A 14,896-nucleotide genomic window follows, 5' to 3' on the forward strand; every position below is an offset into this window, starting at 1 on the left:
GGAAGCTCTGAATCTACCATGCCTGGCTAAAAACCATTATCAGTATTAGCCACACATCCATAAAAGCCTCACAAGACTTTATAACCACCATCCACTTTGTCTAGCCATTCTAAGGGTCTACAGCACTCTCAGTATAAAATATAATTCACACATCCACTTGAATTAGAAAATACTGCAACCAAAACTGTTGTTTTCTTCTTCTCAGTTCTCAGTACTATTTCTAGTTTTATTCCCTTAAAATGACCATTGATATTTTGAGGGTGGGAAAGCAGGATTTGGATCTGTGAGCCCAAGTTGGCAAAACATCCTCATTCAAGTAATGTGCCCACATGAAGGAAAATGTGGTGGTGGACATTATCATTATTAGCATTTGGTTATATTTGAAGGAAAATGTGACTTTCAACAGTAATTTATTCAGAAAAAAATTCATTTCTGACTATTTTTCAAAGAAACTTTGCTGTCACCCATTCAGTGACCTCCACACAGCATGAGCAGAGTGGTGCCAGTAAAGTAAAACAAAGCAAAATGTATATGTATAGCACTCCTCCCTGCACATGCAGTCTTTATTATTCTGACTATGAAGGTGCTAATTGTTGGGAAAACCAAAACCAAGACGAGTACAAAATGTAGTCTGCAGCAGTAGTAACTTGCACACAAAATCCACCTGTAACCAAGCAAAATATGCGATAGAACACAAGAGACCACGATACACAGCAAAAGAATTGAGTTAAGATGTTTCATTGTTTATTGTTTAAGACTTCATCAGCACCTTCATTCGCAATGTTCAAACTTCTTCTAAAACATCTGCACCAAAGTCACGTGATTACTAATGGCAAGTACAACAAAAGATGGGTGAACCAGCACACAGGCAAATCCAGTGATACACCAGCTGAGTCCAAAACAAAAAAAAGAAATTGCTGGAAACCAGGGCAGAGGAAGCTAAAATCCTGTAATAATTCAAACAGTTTTCCAGTTGCACAGAGCGAGCTGAAGTCCTTTAATGATTGCAAGCAATTTCCAGATACACAAGTAAAAACGTTCACCCAGAGGGCTTCCTCAGGCACATAAACCAACTAACAAAGGCTAGTGTATGGTTTTAAATACAGTGTAAAAGTCACATGTCTAAGCTAATAGGCAATAAAAACTTAATTAATTAAAGAAGAAGTAACAAGAAAAAACATGATGGCATATTATGATAAAATCTTGTAACAAGATTACTAATGATCACATTTAAAGATATAAAGTCTTCAGCCCAAAATGAGAATTGCCCTTACCTACCAACACAAAAAATCCAAGCAGAATCACTTTATAATGATTTAAAGACTACATATTTTTATTTGACAAATAATATTTAAAACCATTTTTTTCCGAAATAAAAAAAAATGTGTATTAAAGATATGTGGTCAGCTTGAAAAACAAATTGTGCTGTCATTTCACAATTTTGCAGACCTACATTCAAGACACACCATAAATTTACATTGTCATTTAATCCAGAGCATTTTTAAGCCTCAATCCTTTAACTCAAGGGTATTTTGCCAGTCAGTTCCTGTACTACCAATCTCAACATTTTTATGTACTGAAAATAAAAATAAATTGGAAAAATACCCTTGAATTATAGGAAGTTTTAAAACATAGGTCTGCTAAATTCTTAAACAACAGCACAATTTGTTTTTTGAGCTGACCACATATAAATTATTGTATGTTAAAAATGGCAACCATTTGAAATAACACTAGAACTTCATCAGAAGTTCTGTTATTAAAGAATGAAAATGCTTATCATATTTGTCATTGTGTTGCTGAGCAGTTATATTTTTCAAAGGGTTTATAGAGGTGTTATTAGTTTTATTTTAACCCTTTTCATTTGATTCATTTAACCATTTGAAATATCGGAACCCGCTAGACCGAGTCCCGAAACATGGAGACTGAATGGCTGAAAAGTATATACCAAGTTTGAGGTGCCATTTCTTGGAATATTTCCTTTTCTTTGAGGTATGGCAATCTCAGAGTTGGTATATAAAGATTGGGAGTGTGGCTTGACCCCCACCCAGCAAAAAGAATTTTAAAGAAGAACAGCAATTATTGGTCTTTTTATTTTTTACTTGTCAGCACTCTGCATTTTGAGTGTCAACATTTTACAGATCACACAAGTTAACAACCTCCTCACATTAATATGGTTGCCTTATCTATCCTTATTTCACTGGATCATCAGAAATGGAATAACTGATGCTACCAGACTAACAGAAATCTCAGCAATCAATGTATGAGGCTATACCTCCTCAAACTTCCTATGCAGTGGTCTATATTCCTCTTCTCATCCCAGGTGATTATCATCTACATGACGCTTCTGAAATCAAGTCTTCTAAGAGCAAGTGTCAAAAATGGTTTGATACCAACTGTCAAAGTGTTTTTTTTTTAATTAACTCGCAGTGTAACATCAACTGAAAGTTTACAATAAGCAGAGATACTATGTCAGAGTTCTATAAGCAAGGGAAGTCACCCATTTATAACTACATATATGATTACTGACAAATACAATTAAAAGTGAAAGCTCTATATTAGCAGACAACATACTTAGATGTTTCCTTCAATAAATAATTAAACTCTAACCCCTTTTAAAACATGTTAAACAATATGTTACAATATGGACTTGTCCCCACCTATGGTGAGGGGATGTAGTGGTACTGATTCACAAACAGAGAGTTTAATTCAGATCCAGAAAATGATATACCTAATAACTTGCCCAATACTCTATATAAAATCAAGGAGACAGTCATAGTAAAGCTTATGACACAAATGACTTCTGTTAGATATGGAACAGTATGGGTCTGCAAAAGTATAATTTTACATTTTGATTACTGTGGCATCTTTTGAAGCAATAAGAGTAGCACATGAATGACAATGCATACTGCCTTACTTGACCATGCTAAGGGTATGCTACAGGACTCTGTCCTATTTCTTTTCAGTCTATCATTCTGCGGTATGAAAATGGGAAATAGGTTCTGGATAACCAATATGATGATGGCTGCAAACTGGGGAACATAATGAATTCAATAAAAAAATGCCACATCTTTCAAGATGACTGACACTAGAACATAGTTGGTACAGCAGTAATGGCCTCACATTTACTGTTATTAAATTGACATAATGAAACTGGTCAGAAAGGTCATAGTTATTATTATTATTACTAAATAAATGATCAGTTCATATAAAATAGCATCATCTCTAAAGATCTAGGGACATTGATGACAATTTACAATACATATGTTTTTAATAGTCCATTTAAATGCAACATCCAGCTTTATCTTAGGTTTTTGGACGACATATTTATTTTGTGGAAAGGGTCTCAGAATGATATTAAGTGTTTTTTTGGATTTTTTGAGTCAAACTACTTCTTTTTTTAAATTTACATATCACTTTAGTCATGAGGGGATTAATTATCTGGATACTTTTATAACACATACGGAAACCTGTTTTAAATCAAATATTTCTAGGAAACCCAACTTTTCTAATTCTTACTTGAAGTATTCCAGCTGCCATTCACCAAAACAGAAAAAAAAGTATTATTATGGGACAGATGATAAGGGCAGCTAGGATGACCTCTACTTATGAGGATATCATTAAAGAGATGGATTTTATAGTGAACATGTTTTTAGAAAGAGGGTATCCTGCACTTTTAGTTCAAGAGACCAAGGACTTTGTTATTTCTAAATGAGGTCAACAGTACAAGCCATTGTTAGGTAATGAGAGAGTTAAACAGAAAAAAGATGAAAATAGTACAAAGTCTGAGAAGGCTGTTATTTTAAAGTTTGGAGAACATTTTAGTGAAGTTAGGGACATTTTCAACAAAAACTGGCATATTTTTAGGGTAAATCCAGACATGTTTAGTGTTTTGGGTCCTAGTCCTATGTTTGTACAGAAAACAGGCCTCAATTTTAAAGCTAGATTTCAATGACAAGTTAAAGGCAGACCATGTAATACAGGTAGGACAATAATGACAAGAAGATGTGTGGCATGTAAACAATGCACCTATATATTACAGGTACAATGTTTAGTACCTGAGAATATTACTATTATATTATTAGAGGGGTGATCAAGAAGAGGAGGAGGGGTGTGAGGGCAGCACCAAGGATCAAATGGTGGAAATTGAAAAAGGGTGATTGTGAGGTGGAGTTCAGAGAAGAGTTAAGATGGGCACTGGGTGGCAGTGAAGAGTTACTGAACAGCTGGGTAACTACAGCAGAGCTAGTAAAGGAGACTGCTAGAAAGGTACTTGGTGGGACATCTGGACAGAGGAAGGAGGACAAGGAGACCTGGTGGTGGAATGAGGAAGTACAGGAAAGTATACAGAGAAAGAGGTTGGCAAAGAAGAAGTGGGATTGTCAGAGAGATGAAGTAAGTAGACAGGAGTATATGTAGATGAGGTGCATGGCAAAGAGAGAGGTGGCAAAGGTTAAGGATAAGGTGTATGGAGAGTTGTATGAAAGGTTGGACACTAAGGAGGGAGAAAAGGACCTGTACCAATTGGCTAGACAGAGGGACCGAGCTGGGAAAGATGTGCAGTAGGTAAAGGTGATAAAGGATAATGAGGGAAACATGCTCACAAGTGAGGAGAGTGTGTTGAGCAGATGGAAAGAGTACTTTGAGGGGCTGATGAATGAAGAGAATGAGAGAGAGAGCAAAGGTTGGATAATGTGGGGATAGTGAATGAAGAAGTGCAATGAATTAGCAAGGAAGAAGTAAGGATAGCAATGAAGAGGATGAAGAATGGAAAGGCTGTTGGTCCAGATGACATACCTGTGGAAGCATGGAGGTGTTTAGGAGAAATGGCAGTGGAATCTTTAACCAGATTGTTTAATGAAATCTTGGAAAGTGAGAGGAAGCTGGAGGAGTGGAGAAAAAGTGTTTTGGTACCGATTTTTAAGAATAAGGGTGATGTGCAGAGCTGTAGTAACTACAGAGGGATTAAATTGATCAGTCTCAGCTTGAAGTTATGGAAAAGAGTAGTGGAATCAAGGTTAAGAGGGGAGGTGATGATCAGTGATCAGCAGTATGGTTTCATGCCAGGAAAGAGCACTACAGATGCAATGTTTGCTCTGAGAGTGTTATTGGAGAAATACAGAGAAGGTCAGAAGGAGTTGCATTGTGTCTTTGTAGACTTGGAGAAAGCATATGACAGGGTGCCCAGAGTGGAATTGTGGTATTGTATGAGGAAGTCAGGAGTGGCAGAAAAGTATGTAAGAGTGGTAAAGGATATGTACAAGGGTAGTGTGACAGCAGTGAGATCTGCAGTAGGAGTGACAAATGTGTTTAAGGTGGAGGTGGGATTACATCAAGGATCAGCTCTGAGCCCTTTTTTATTTGCAGTGGTGATGGACAGGTTGACATATGAGATCAGACAGGAGTCCCCGTGGATTATGACATTTGCAGATGACATTGTGATATATAGTGAGAGTAGGGAACAGGTTGAGGAGACCCTGGAAAGGTGGAGATATGCTCTAGAGAGAAGAGGAATGAAGGTCAACAGGACTAAGATGGAATATATGTGTGTGAATGAAAGGGAGGATAGAGGAATGGTGAGGATGCAGGGAGTAGAGTTGGTGAAGGTGGATGAGTTTAAATACTTGGGATCAACAGTTCAGAGTAATGGCGAGTGTAGAAGAGAAGTGAAGAAGAGAGTACAGGTAGGGTGGAGTGGGTGGAGAAGAGTATCAGGAGTGATTTGTGACAGATGAGTACCAGTAAGAGTGAAAGGGAAGGTCTACAAAAGGGTAGTGAGACCAGCTACATTATATGGGTTGGAGAAGTGGCACTGACAAAAAGGCAGGAGTCACAGATGGATGTGGCAGAGTTAAAGATGTTAAGATTTGCACTGGGTGTGATGAGGGTAGACAGGATTAGGAATAAGTATATTAGAGGGTCAGCCCAGGTTGGATGGTTTAGAGACAAAGCCAGAGAATCAAGATTGCATTGGTTTGGACATGTGCTGAGGAGGGATGCTGGGTATATTGGGAAAAGGATGCTAAGGATGAAGCTGCCAGGTAAGAGGAAAAGAGGAAGGCCTAAGATAAGGTTTATGGATGTGGTGAGAGAGGACATGCAGGTGGTTGGTGTGACAGAGCAAGATGCAGAGGACAGGAAGAAATGGAAACAGATGATCCATTGTGGCAACCCCTAATGGGAATAGCTGAAAGAAAAAGAAGAGGGGGAAATTGTTTATCAAAAAGGGTGGTTTACATGGCCAAATGCCATGAGTGTCCGGCATTTTATATTGGCAAGACAGATAGGTCTCTAAAATGACGTATATATGAAAATTTAATACAGCATTACTAAGAATTGTGTTAATAATGCACTAGGTAAGCATCTAAAATCCGGCCCCATGTGTACAGGATTCCATTTTGCCATTTTAGATCAAGTGGATATTAATCCAAGGGAAGGTGATGAGATGATACTCTTGGAAGAAAAAGATACTAAGTAACAGTTAAGATTAAATGCCACCAAACCACCAGGAATAATATCATATTTCTTTATTACCTATTCTAAAACTTAGGGCTTCACTTAATCATTAAGGAATGTTAGTTTTTATATTAACAAGATTATTTTTATTAATTTGTGGTGTTTTAATGAGACATTTAGATGTTGTTAGGTAATGTTCTATTGTATAGCAAGTCTTTTTTAATTGTGTTTATAATTGTGGTATACATATTTATTGTTCAATGGTAAAGGCACTTGGTTTAGGTTGTAATATATATCTTTAAATTCCATATTGCTCAATTTTATGGTTTAATTTGATTGATTACTTAATAGTTTAGTTAATTTTTTGATTGTCTTTGTGACTATAAAAATGGGGAAGTGTAATTTGTGTATCGTTCTGATGAAGTCTACTTATTGTAGATGAAAGCACTAAACTATTAAAGCTTTTGTTTGGATATTCCCTTTTATTATGGCAGAGGTTATTTTAATTTAATCAGAATTCACTTATCAAAGTCAGACATGCGCAGTCTATAGCTCATCTAATTATAAGGGGCATGTCTAATCAATTCAGATAGATCACTGTGTCACTTTATTCTACACTTTATTGGATGTTGCATTTTATAGTATTTGAACAACCTAATTGAACACACATAAAATAGTTCATTCCTAAATAGAAAAATTCTGTAAGTGCAGTTTTCAGAAAAGACTTTGGAAAGTGTCATTGAATTTTATTTCTGTTTCTTGGGTTTCTAAGAGGCAGGCTCTGCCTGATCTACAAGATGCAGTCTTATCCCGTACTGCTTGAACATCTATTCCTGGAATGTACAGCTAGGAGATAGCTAACACCATAAGAGGGAAACTAAATATAAACAGAAAAAAATTGGCATATATATTAAAATAATTTCTAAGACTATGCATTAAGTTTAAACTTATAGTCATCCAAAGTCAGTGTTTAGCTTATTTAAAAAAAAAAAAAAATTACTTCATCTACTGCATAAGTTCTGTAAGAGTAAGGAAATGAAATGCACTCAACTATTCATCAGTTTATGAACCTGTGGATCTAAGATGTCCAACCAAACAAGTGCCATGTGAGTTAAGCAAAAAGAAAAAAATGTCAGCAGTTTTATTAGGAATCATTTTGTCCACATTGTTATGTCTTAAACACTTCGGTAATCCTCCCCCGCACATTTTCCAGCCTTTAATCAGTCTGTCACCAGTTATTTCACAACATGTTCACTCACAAACGATAAACTAAATGCAGGTGAGTTCAGTTTCACAACATATGAATACTAATATGTGAATAAATCCTTGTATCCAAAAGAAATCTTTCGTCAGTCCCATGAAAATGCTTACACATAGCCAAAATATTTCCCGACAACCTCAGAAAGGGAAAACACTATCCATTGCTACTTTGGAATAAAACACTGGAAGGAATGAAGCCACTAACTGTGCTGCTTTTTATTTCATGGCATTGAGCAGGGAAGTGGCACACAGGAAGAGATGTATGATGATACTATTGGACAATATATAGTGATATGGGATGTCTCTCCAGGAAGATGTGCACGTCTCCATATTTCAGTTTAGCTGAGATATACAGACATCACTACTACAACCACAAAGTAAAATTCACTGTGTGAATTTTATGTAAAGGTTGGAAACAGAAAATTAGGATAAGTGTTATATTACAGTTATGATTGCAGTCGCATGTGTTGTCTGTGAGTGGCAAATACTGAGTGCTTACTTCTCTGGCTGGTGTGGTCATGGGTCTGTGAAAAACACTCTGAAATAGACGGGTTTTCACAGACTTTCTAATGCTAATGGAAAGACTTAGTTCTCCTTTAATTGACAGTAGCTTAAACATATAAATAACTTTTCCTTGTTTAGACTTCTGTAAATTAATATAAACTGTTTGACATATGTAGAGATGTGCAGAGTGCACAAATGTGGCATGGGTTGTGGAGAAGACTAGTTCTTAAAGTGACAGGTGCTTTTTGCAATAATCAAGAAACTGCCTAGATAACATTTGAAGCCTGAAAGAGTTAATGAAAATTTTGTAGCATTAAAAATGTTTTTGATTGTTTTTACCTGCCAACCATTATGTGAGAAAATGACTCTGAGGGATTTTTGGGAACTTTCTGTCTAATCTACAAGCTGTGATTCCAGTGGTGTGCTGAACTGTTAAGTTGCAAATTAATCTACTGCTACAAGTAAACTGCTGTGAAAAGGTTGCTTTCATGGTAAAATCAAAACAAAAACAAAAAGAATGGTGCAGATACCCCCTCCATCAAGCCTGGAACAGCAAACACCTCCTCACTACAGACTATCCGGTCTAGCAAATCTCAACAAAAATTAATGCATGTTACACATTATCTTCCTGTAAATACATGTTTCTTAACTGCAATTACCAAACCACCGAACTAGTCCTCCTACTAAATTTTCTACCCTGCTGCCTACCTAAAATAACTTCTACTTACTGCTGTCCTACCTTTCACTTTCTTATTTCTTTTAGCTAAGCTTACAGTTACAGAATTTCAGCTGTATCATCTACTTTTGGATTCGTAGATTTTTTTTCTTAAATATTCCTGAGATATGATCCTTCCCACTCCGTTCACCCTCGCTACTCTCAGGCTCACTTTGGTCACCTTCCCTACCCCCATTCTTACCCACCTACATACTCTACATTTATACTCTTTCCATCCCTCCCACTCCCTCCCGCCACTCCCAACTTCATTCCAAATCCTTCAATTTAAACTTACCTCTTCCCTACTTAGACACCCCTCCTCATATCAGGTCAGGCTAAATTCACACCTAACAAAAGTCTTTCTCCTTTCTCCTCAGCACTACACTACCTTCCATCTGTTTGCACTTATCTCTCAAACTATCCCTATAATTGCCATTAACTTACCTCTCAACATGATTCACCTCCTCCTCACTTCCACCCTGCCCTTTCTTCTCTCTCTATCTTCATCCTATCATCACACCATAATACACAGAAACTCTGACCCTACATTCACCTACTCAGGCTTCTCAATTACTCTAACCTTCCTTATTACTCCTGCTCTATTCAGTGACAATGGCACTCAGCTATTAAAAATTAAACTATTCTTACAGCTTTCTCTGCCTCCTAAACCTAAACTAAAATACCACTTATTGTACATCACATTTTCACAACCTAAACATCCAGTAACTAAATCCCTAATCTCAGGAGATATTCATCCAAATCCAGGTCCTATCACCTTCTCCTCTTCCTCCTCTCATTACACTCCATCCTCGCTCCCCCGGTCATTTACCTCTTCTCAAACTCACTCCTCAACTTCCAAACACCTAACTTTCCTTGTCCTCAGTATTCAAAGTTTATAAAACAAAGTCACCTACCTACACTCTTCAATATCTCTCTACATCCAGACATGCTCATCCTCTCAAAAACCAGGTTAAAACCCCACATATCTGACAAGTAAATCTTACCCCCTGGCTATAATATCATTCACCAGGACAGACTAAACAAAAAGAGTGGTGTAGCCATTCTATGCCAGCTCTCCCTATACCTCATATCTTTCTCAATACCAAATTTCTTCCTGCTGAAGTCCTTATAGTAAACTGCAAATTGAACAACTATAAAAAGATTGCTATTGCTACCATCTATATTCCTCTGGTAACAACATTCCTATCCTCCGATACTTTCTTTCCTGGATCTCTCAAACTATCTGCTATGAAACTATTATATTAGGTGACATAAGCATTTGCTGGAGTTCACTAACCTCAGACTCACCACCTTCTAGTATTAACCTCTTTGGTTTCTCCCAATTAATTACTTCTCTCACTTATCTGAATAAACACAGTACTGGCACTACACTTGATTAGATCCGTGTTTCCAACCCTAACCTATACCAAAACCCCACTTCACTGTCAGATTGCCTTAGTGACCATCTACCTACCTCTATTCAAAGACAATCCCCCCCAAATTTGAAAACCCCACCAATATAAAGACTGTCGTAAGCTATCCTATTTTAACTCTTACACCTTCAACCAGATACTCCCTTCTATTAACTGGTCCATCCTCCATGAATTCATTAGAAAAAGCTGTTCTTTAATTCAATTCCATCTTTCTAAACTCTCTAGACTCATTAGTTCCCATCAGGAGAATTAGAACTAAATCTAATTTTGCCCCTTGTTTAACACAAAATGGATGCTCCCTCATGAGCAATAGAGATAATGCTTGGAAAAACTGGAAAAACATAAATCTCCTTCTGATCTTCTATGTTAGAGATGGCTTTGAAATTCTACTAAAAAAACAAATTATTAAAGACAAAAGAAAATTTTACCCAAAATCACAAACTGATCCTAACCAAACAGTTCTGGAATATTACCAACAAACTCTTACAACCAGGTAGGTCCTCTCTACCTTCTCCCTTTCCTAACAGTTCTGCTTTAGACACAGTTATACTTCTCAATTCCTTTTTCATTGACTCCATCCAAAACTTAACCAAACAGACATAAGTTGCCACCCTTTAATTTCCCCTTCACCCTTCATTCACACAACATCCCTCTATCTTAAGCTGATTCCTACAGCTAATATCAGATCACGTCTCAGCAAACTCAAAACATGCTCCCCCTCAGCCAATAACCTGCCTCCTCTCTTCCTTAAATTGGCCGCAAATTCTATCACTTATCCCATAGATCAGTTCAAGAGGCCACTGTTACTGATATCTGGAAGAAATTCTATGTTATAGCCTTACACAAAGGAGATAACTCTACTGACGTCTCTAATTTTAGGCCAATAGCCATTCTGTCATCATTCTCTAAAATCCTGGAAAAATGCATCTGGAAGAAATTCTGTGTTATAGCCTTACACAAAGGAGGTAACTCTACTGACCCCTCTAATTTCAGGCCAATAGCCATTCTGTCACCATTCTCCAAGATCCTGGAAAAATGCATCCACATGCAGAGACTACATCTTCTTCTTCAAGAAAATCTCCTTACACCCACTTAGATCTTGTGATAACAACAAATCAGTCTCTTGCCTATTCCTTGACCCCTCAAAAGCCTTCAACACTGTCTCCCACAACCTACTTCTGTCTAAACTATCCAATCTTAATGTCACTAACACTGCTATCTCCTGGTTCTCTACCTATCTCTCCAACAGATTCCTGTTTGTAAAATGGCCCTCTGCTCTCTCCCCCTTCCATCCTGCCCAAAAAGGGGGTCCCCAAGGGTACATTTTTGGACCCCTGCTTTTTAACATTTTCATTAATGACCTACACTGTTCCTGCTCACACTCTTCTTTAACACAATATGCTGATGGCTCCACTATAATTTCCTCCTCTGACAATCTCCCCCACATCCTCACCCTTACCCAGGACTCACTCCACTCAGTCAAAAAATGGCTTACATCTAACCAACTTCTATTTAACCCTAAAAAAAAAATACTCCTCTTCCTCCCAAAATCTTTCTAACACCAAAAATCTACCTTCTCTGTCTCCTCCCTAAACAATACACCTCTTAATGCTGAATCACACACAATACTACTTGGACTTGTAATGGATGACCAATTCAAATTCGATCTACATATGTATCAATAAGCCCAATCAAAAACTTGGCCTGGTCTACAGAAATAAAAAAATTCTCTCAAGCAAAGCTAAAGTCTCTCGTGCTTAAGCCTTCCTATCAATTGCTCTCACCACTGCATATCTCTAAGAAGCCTACAGTGTCTCGAATTTCACCATCTGCTCCTTCTTCTTCAACTACATCTGACCCACTACTACCTATACCAACAAAAATTCTGTCCTGCACTGTCTGATCTCATCTCCCTCTATAGTGTACTCGCACACACTGTACCTCTGAACAACACCTCTTGAAAATTTACAATCCCCAGAAAAACATTGGCAAACTCCTCTATAATCACTCATCCTCCAAGGCATGGAACAAACTCACCCTTAGCTTAAGATCTGCTTCTAACCCAAACTGCTTCAAGAAAACTCTAAAAGAACACCTATTAAGTTCCTAGACCTGCTTCTGCTCTGATCCTGTGTAATCTACCTCACCCCTTCCACCAGCTATGTGAATACAGCATGTGTTGTGTGATGTATACATTGGATTAATTGCCGGCATTAATGATATTTCTTAGCCTAGAAATAGTGTTTTACAATATGGTTTGTGGTTTGAGTTTGTTTGGTGCATTACATTATGCAGTATACATTTAAAGTTTAGGTTACCTCTGACTTTACAAACTGTTTTCATAGTCTAGTAAGTTTATAAGTTTGGATTTTGTTTCACTAAATTAAATGGCCATGATATTTTTCAACATGTTTTGCATTTTGAATTTGTTTGGTATATTAGACGATGTGTAATATTGCTCTTTACTAAATTTTAACTAAAGCTATATTTATTAGATTAAATGAACTGGTTAGGATGCATTCATATCTGAGAAATAGAAACAGAAATTTTAGAGGGGGTGATATAAACAACTTTTTAGAGATTTATGAATATAACTGGATCTTAGGATTTGAAGCAGATGTTTTTTCCAGGTTTGAATAGTGCAAGTAGTATTAAACCTGTTTTAATCAAAAAGCAGCTGCAGTATCAATGATGAAGTAAATTAATGATTTTGTAATTTGTATGTATTTGTTTCTATTGGATAGCTGTGTCATATGACTAATTAAATTTTATTACAAATAGGTGCATGTTTTAATTGGTATGCTGAGAACTGATGAAGGGTATATTGTATGTTTTTATAATAAATTCCTGAGCATGAACATGTTTATGTCTGGTTTTATTTTGGTTTCTGATATACTTCATCATATATTTATCACTTTTTCTTTAGTTTCCTTTCAAAAAGAATATTGCTAGAATAACAGGATGTGTGTTCACCTGCTTTTTATGAAGGATACAAAGCCTGAAACATAAATATATGTTATTATTTCAGTAATTCAATCCATAGTAATTTGTCCTAAAACATGGACTTTATGAGGAACAGACCAAATATATGAGGTAAAAATCTGGGCATTCTGCAAAACTCTTGACAGTTGTTGTAGCAAATTAAAGGGACTCTGTTATATTACCTTTCTGACATGGCTTACTATGTGTTTTACACGTTTGGAAAGTCGGCAAAACACTTTTTTTTTTTTTTTTTTTTACTTTAACTAGTAGTACATGGAGCAGATAAAAGCTTCATGCTCTACAAAGAATTATGTTTGGGTGTCCAGTCCTAACTTATTATTATAAGATCTTGACATGAGTGACAAGAAACACACCCCTTCAGCTTCACTGTCAAGGTGAATTTCTTGGCATCCATGTCACAAACACATAACAAGTCAGTTAGAATCAGTAACCCAACTGTAATCCTCTATAGTATGATTTTGTTTCATACACGTCAAGAAATTCACCTCAAGAATAGAGAGAACACATAACAAATAGATATGATCAGAAATATCTGACCATAATTCTTTGTAGTGCATAAAGTTTCATTTGATACATGTACTTCCAGTTACTGAAAAAAAATATAGAAGTGTTAGGTGCTTTGCAGCTTTGAAAGCTGAAAAACACTTAGCAGTGTTACACAGACAGCAGGCAGAAGCAAAGTATCTGTCTGATAAATTAATGGCTTTAAAAGCTGTTACACATCACTCTTGCCCACTTTCAATTTTTTTGGTAGGCATTGAACTGCATAACAGCTTTTAAAGCTGTGAAAATGCTTTGGCTTCAACTCAAGCACTGGCCTGGAGCTAAACAATGCTAAAAGGTGAAAAGTAGAACTTTGTGAAGCACCTTTCTGATATAAGAGAGGTGCTTCACAAAGTTGTCTCTTTTCTGAATTTGAAGCATAATCATGGCATCCAGTCTGAACCAATTTGTTCCATATTTAAGCCATTTTTCTGAAGAAATTCACATCAACAGCATAGTGAAACAAAGCTCGAGAGGTAAATTTTGACATCTAACTTGACAGCACATATTAACATATTTATGATCAGAAAAACCTGATCATCATTTTTTGTAGAACAAGGAGCTACAACTGTTCTCATGTATAACGAGTTACAGAAAAAAATGTAGGAGGATATTTTATAGTTTGCAAACCTATAAAACACTTACCCCGGGATTCATGAACCTTGCGCCAGGCGCCAGCATAGCGTCGGCGTTATAAAGCCAAATATGGCCACCGAGCGATTCAGGTATGAAGCAATCCCATGTGCACTACCGGCGTGCGCCGGACCTGCGCCGCCCCCGGCGTAGGTATGCTAATCACACTGTGTGCGGTATTGCACCATGCAAATGAAGGCAAATAGCGATCCATGAAGTGGGGCATGCGTAGCGTAAGGGCACGGCAATGTAAACCGAAAAAAGCGGTTTACATTTACCCAAACATGACCAAGGAGTAGCGGAAGGCTGTCAGCGTCAGGTATCATACAGGTGCAATATGCCAATGGCGAAA

At 37.0% G+C, this 14,896-nt stretch overlaps 1 protein-coding gene across 9 annotated transcripts in view; it reads right to left on the bottom strand.

Annotated features, from left to right (window-relative positions):
- DLG2 (discs large MAGUK scaffold protein 2) overlaps nt 1-14,896 on the bottom strand; it is a 4,792,098-nt gene that overhangs the window by 2,408,504 nt on the left and 2,368,698 nt on the right. The window lies entirely within an intron of this gene.

This window comes from Protopterus annectens, chromosome 5.part0, assembly GCF_019279795.1.
Source record: "Protopterus annectens isolate FY-2018-M chromosome 5.part0, PAN1.0, whole genome shotgun sequence".
Classification (NCBI taxonomy): Eukaryota; Metazoa; Chordata; order Ceratodontiformes; family Protopteridae; genus Protopterus; species Protopterus annectens.